This window comes from Hyposmocoma kahamanoa, unplaced genomic scaffold (assembly GCF_003589595.1).
Source record: "Hyposmocoma kahamanoa isolate Upper Pololo Valley unplaced genomic scaffold, ASM358959v1 95, whole genome shotgun sequence".
In the NCBI taxonomy this organism is placed as follows: Eukaryota; Metazoa; Arthropoda; class Insecta; order Lepidoptera; family Cosmopterigidae; genus Hyposmocoma; species Hyposmocoma kahamanoa.
In genome coordinates this window covers 129,494-136,191 of record NW_020654972.1, presented here as the reverse complement: position 1 = coordinate 136,191, position 6,698 = coordinate 129,494, and positions in this window count along the sequence as shown.

The window sequence follows — 6,698 nt, the reverse complement described above, 5'->3', positions numbered from 1 at the left end:
TTTCTGGGAAATATTATTTTAACTAATACCCTTGCTACGGGGACCCAATTTTATTCATATACATCCGAACATCTACCCACAGACCTGAAAAGTGTTAGAAACGATGAAACGTTTTGTACCCGACTAAAAAACCTTTTATTGGATATTGAATTGTACAGTGTCGATGAGTTTCTTTTGAAACAATTTTAATTTTATTTTATTCGACAAGCAGTAGTTATACTACTTTATTTTATATTCATTATTATTATTATAATTTTATTACTGACGATCATAGTTATCCCTTGACATTGTATTTCCAATTGTAATATTGTGACATTGATAACATGAAATAAACGATTCTATTCTATTCTATTCTATTCTATAAATTAATCCTAGTTTCAAGTATTTATTATTATTTCCTTAATAATGACCACTAGCTTATACTGTATTTTTATATCTTATCTGTCTATAAATTAAAAGCCACATATGGCATACATCAAATGTGCTTTTAACATGAAAGTCACAAAAGTAATATGAATTACATGAAACAAATTATTTATGTGTGAAATTTTATAACTGTCATTTAAGCATAAAAAATAATCCTCAAATTTTGTTGTACGTATTTTGCACATGCGGCCTAACAGGGAACGAAATCTTTGATTGAAAATTTAATATTCCTCACGGCACTAATAGCTTAGTCATTTTTAATTTCACAACTTACAAACGCGATAATTTTGGCAATAAAACACCCATAGTAGAACAAGGCCCTTCGCAATACGTCGATGATATATCGATATTTCTCAACAGGGGCTTCGCGCATGCGTATTGTCGACGAATTGAGCAAGCACAATCCGGCGTGGGCGCCCGCGGTCATCCGTGAAAATGTTCACTTACTAACGTAGGATACGTTACCATTATTATTTTAAGTTTGTATTGGGCTTCTTTCTGTTTGTAACATTTTTAAATACATCGAGCTCTAACGTTTTTACTATTGTAACACATATGGGACTTGTAAAGGGTCCGTAACGTTGGTTTGTTTAAAAAAACCAGATTTACGCGGTTTAGATCCGAAAAAGTAACTACATTTCTTATTTTTAAATATTTTTTATTAAAAAATCAAGTTAATGCACATTTAACCTCCATCTCACCTAATGGAAAGTATATATAATATTAACACGATATGTATTTTAAATATGTACATATTTTGTACCTTTTATTGCTAAATTAAACAACACGACTCTCTTAATATAAGTTTATTATTAGTTTAGAGCACAAAATCACGCCATGTAACTTATTATAGTTGCAATACTTTATCTACGATATCCGCATTTAAATAACGGAAATAAATATACCATTCACATAAATTTCGTCATAACAACAACAATAATGTGCAAAAAGTATAATTTGCTAAAACAACTCAGTCTTAAAATATCATGTAAATTATTATTTTTAAAAAAGTAGCCATCATGAAAACGTATAAAACAATTTCTGACAGTGTAACAAATTAAGCATAAAAGCTAAACCAATTGACGACAAACTACTTTTGGATATACTGTGGTACATTTCACTTTTCATCGACAAAAAATACGGTCACCAGTCTTTCATACATTGTTTGAGTACTTTTAATCGTAATATAATTGACCGAAAAACTTCAGTGTGATGTTAAAAAGTATTCCGACTGCGTCTAATCGTATATATTCAGTTAAAAGCTTTGGTAAAAACCAGCCTCAAAGTCGTCGACAGTTGAACAAATTGTGGGAAATTGAGGCCTATAATCAGAAACCTTTCACCCAAATCTGTGTTATTGCAGATTGTGACTATAATGGAACAGAATTTAAAATTGTTAATACATTAAGTTCATGCAAATACGAACCTTAATACTTAATGGATTTATTCGCAAAATAACTTACAATGACGCTTAACACCAGGCGCACGACTTGGTCGTCCTGGCACTTGGTATCATAAAAAAAATTGTATAAAGTATTATAAAAAATAAAAAATACAGATTCATGGACATACTTTAAGGAACATTAGGAAAAGGATGAATTATGGTAACAATGTTCATATTATCCACTAGCCACATATGTATTACTTAAAATAGTTTAACTTTATGAACAAAAATTGCACCGAAAAATAAATCAAAATTGTTTTACAAAAAAAATGCAATAATTAATCTAATTATTTACTATCTATCTAAGGGTACAGTTAATGCAAAATATTAAACTAAGCAAAGAAACGAAGAATCCATTCATTTGTGATCGTGGTGTACAAAAATGTACAAAAAGGTGAAAATAATTCACATTAAAGAAAAAAAAGATGTCTTAGGTAGTCTGTATATTTTTTTTAACATCGGACCCCATTTTATACCAGAACGATTAAGGTCTATCCACACACATCCGGGTCGTGCCCGGGCTGCGGCCGGGACGTGGACGGGTCGTGCTCCGTCAGGGGCTCAAAAAAATATCGTTGTGTATATTTTGTATGAACTCGTTCACACATGTCCGTGTCCGGGCTGGGGCCGGGACGGGCCCGCAGTTCATACAAACTAGCATGCCCCGTCCACGTCCCGGGCACGGCCCGGATATTTGTAGCTAGTCCTTTAATCGAAATCAAAAGAGTAATTCTTTTTTCAAATTTAACCTTGGTATTTGTGGCCAGTGGGTCTGGATCTTAGAGGATGGGAAAAAATAAAGGAAAGGAACTGCCCTAACTACAGAATGAACGTGCCTAAAACAAAAATTGAACTCTACAAATGGCGAATTTCTGTAGTGTATACCATAATCTATCGATAAGTCATTATCGACATGCAAATGTATGGCTTGAATATTGAAACTGTTTCTTTTCTTCTGTTTGTGTGTTTTGTTCATTCGATTGATTGTCGCTTTTGCTAATGCCGCATCCCTTAATGCTGCAGCTTAATACCTAATTGTTGTCACTGTCAATATTTTTGTCCATTTTATTTATACTATATGGATAGTATATATAATTCAATAAAACACTTGGAAAAACATTTGTTTTGACATTTGATGTACTTCCCTTTGACAACCTTATGATATACCTCATGTACTGTGAAATTAACACAGTTGGCATTTAAGATGACGTTACGTATATTCGATTCCCGTGTTTGGCACAGACCAATGTAACGCTATCTCTTTTGGCTTACGACGGCACGCAGTAGTTAAACAAAGACAATAACATTTTTATGTTTTCAATGTCGAAATGCATCATATACATATAACGTCTGATTTATATATGTCAACATAACATATCCTTTGGTTTCCATAGTCTAAGATATGGACATTGTAATCATAATTCAACCTTTTTTACCGTTCCTATAAATAAACATGAGTGTATACAGACTCATAATATGTACACTATCATTATACAGCTAACATTGACCTGCTAACAACTAAGTTGACCCGAAAATATCGACAATCTAGATCAAACTATTTTAAAGGAAAAGGTAAATAGAAACAATGCCTTTATACTCTTAATGGCAGTCACCTCCTCTTGTTGGGCATTCATTCATTTTTAGTTCAAACCACATTTTATCAACCCGCAAATTATTAGGTGACGTGAGAGCGAGAGTGAGGTCGTAGCAATTGGACCACTAAACCGACGATCAATTTAGCTATCACCGCCACAAAAGCACCATTTGAAGGTGAAAATCACTTTATTTTCACTTTACACCTAAATAATGTTGACTTAGGTAGACGTCCATAGATTCAATGTATTAGTTTTACTTTCCAAACGACTACTTTCGAAAGGGATATATGCGAAATAGCTGATATGTTAAGTTTAATTTGTGTTTTAATAAATTACTTCTTCTATTTGGATAATTTTTTTTAGTAGCAGTAGAGCTCTTTGTGAAAGAGTTCCTCCAGGGAAGTACTGCCACCTTACCTATTTCTGTCGCCAAGCAGTAATGTGAGCATTACTGCGTTCCGGTTTGGAAGGATAAGTAAAGGCGCTGGTTAAATTACAGGAACATGGGACTTTTCACCTTATGTCTCAGGGTCACGAGCGCAGTGGCAGATTTCGCAACTGTTTACGGATAGGATAATAAAAAAATTGTAATGTGTTCATAATGTACTTTATTGGTGCCTTATATAATAAAATTAAATGTTTTAATATTAATTTCATTGGATATCATGTTATTTTTACTACCATGATATTGGCTGTTATTGTGATTATTATTGATAGAAAAAAAATCCTTCGACTTGACTGGATTCGAACGAACGTCTGTTGCCGTTTAAACGCAATACAAAAATCTGTAACTCATAGCGAAATTGGTAAGATCTACTGACTCGGTCTGTAGCTCAGTTGGCAAGAGCTGTTGTCCCGGCATGGCAACAGACGCTACTTCAAGTCCAATCAGAAGGAATTTTTCTTTATGTTGTTCGATCCTAATATCAATAAAAATAAATGTTATTCGTAAAACGCAGATAAGATAAGTATTATAATAAAATCTCTTATTGAAAATAACAGTAACTTTAAACAATTTTCATTACTTTGTAGAACTAACTTGAATACAAAATAATTCTTTAATAGTAATTATACTATTCATTAATGATGTCTTCGTCACTATTCGATGCCGAAAATCTTTCAATAGATTTTTGGCCTGGATTATCCAGCACCATGTTTCGCGGGCCTACGTAATTCTACATACCTTATAATTACAACGGCATCTCTAGGGTCTTGGTGGCGCATCATCACGCACAACCCACCCAACGCCCTAGACTGCGACCTTGCGGTCTACAGAAGCCTAAACATCTACCATAGTGATAAAACATTCTTGTAGAAATAATGACATGAGCCAACCATTTGCAAAGCCATTAAGCACGGTAGAATGAATGAGATGGAGCATTGTTCTTCGAATCGTTCAGGGTCGGATTTGCATGAAAAAGCTAAGCAAATCGACATACATAATACATCGACTTACATAGAATATATATAATAAGAACAATTGTTATTGGTAGTAATCAACCGAAATCTATTTATTAACCTTATGTTTTATCAAAATAGGTAGGTCTAGTAGCGATGCGGTACACCGAATAAGAGAGCCCGCAGTTTGGTACAAAACTTTTGTATGTGAGCACTAAATAGATACTAACGTGTTAGTTTATTAATTTCGATTAATTAACTGCCTTCGTGGCCGAACGGTTACCATGCTGGACTGCCTCGCAGAGCTCTCGGGTTTGATTCCTGAAAACCCGGAGAAATATTTGTATGGCCTACATTATTTCTCTCGTGAAGTTGAGTGTACTTGAGCGATACAATGCTCCTCTAGTGCGGGGTTATAAAAAAAAATGGTAATAGGACTTTGTGCAAATCCCGCCAGGTATAAGGTGTCACCACACTACCTTATTATACTGTAGAAGTAGAAGTGCTATTTTCCGGATTGAAAGATGGTCAGACTTAGTGCAATCACTAAATGATTACTTGATTGACTGGGGTCCAGTCAACCCGTGACCATGGAGCGTGCAACCGTTCCGAAATATCGGGAAAATAAAAAGAAGTCATACCGTGGTAAAAAGCCTGATACTAGTGATAATCATTTAGTGAATAACCACGAAAGTCTTAAAATCTATTTAGTGCAATCACGGCATGGTGAAGCTCGAAAACGCATTGCTTACAAAGTTTATTTACGTTTGGTATAGTTTTTTATAGTTTTACCTTATACATTCATTTTACAATAGATTGTATATGTATTAGAGTACCAAAATGATTTAATTATATATATAAGGCTATCTATTGTGGAATAATGAATTCTACCTACAAATTGACGGTATAGCAATGGGCTCCCCGGTATCTCCCGTTGTTGCCGATATTTTCATGGAAGACTTCGAGGAGCGAGTTTTACCCATGGCCCCAGCTAGGCCGAAGATTTTCAAATGGTACGTTGATGATACTTTCACAATATTACCTAAAGATAGCATACCTTCTTTCTTGGACCATCTTAATTCTTTTAGTACTAAGATCCAACTACTATTACATACATAATATTATATACAATTACTATGGAACAAGAGAATTGTAGTACTTTAGCTTTCTTAGATGTTTTAATTAAAAGAAATTCTAATAACACCTTAGGCCATACTGTATTTCGAAAGAAAACCCATACAAATAGGTATCTCAATGGTAATTCCCATCACCATCCTAGCCAGTTAGCTACCGTGGGCAAATCTTTGTTTCAGAGAGCACATGGTGTCTGCGACAGTAATCATCTGGCAGGGGAACTTCAACATATAAAGCAAGTCCTACATGCGAATAAGTTGAAGATTCCACGCCAATGCCACAGGCCCCATGTGAAACCACCAACAGTCTAGCGAAGACCTGCCATCTTACCTTACGTGAGAGGTGTTACAGACAAGATCGGAAGAGTCCTCAGGCGCGCATCTATCAAGACCTATTTTAAGCCCCTGAGGAAGATTTCTCAGTTCCTGAGACCCGTGCAATATAACATCCCCTTACAGGATTCAGGAGTTTACAAGCTTGACTGTGAGTGCGGTTTCTCTTATATTGGACAAACAAAGCGAAGTATTTGTACCCGCGTCAAAGAACATATAGCTGATGTCAAACACCGTCGCGTAAACAAGTCTGCAGTCTGCGAGCATGTCATGGATAAACCTACACATTCAATGAAGTTTGACAAACCCCAGGTCCTTGCAAAAGAAGTCCGTTATCTACCCAGGATGCTGCGAGAGGCCATTGAAATT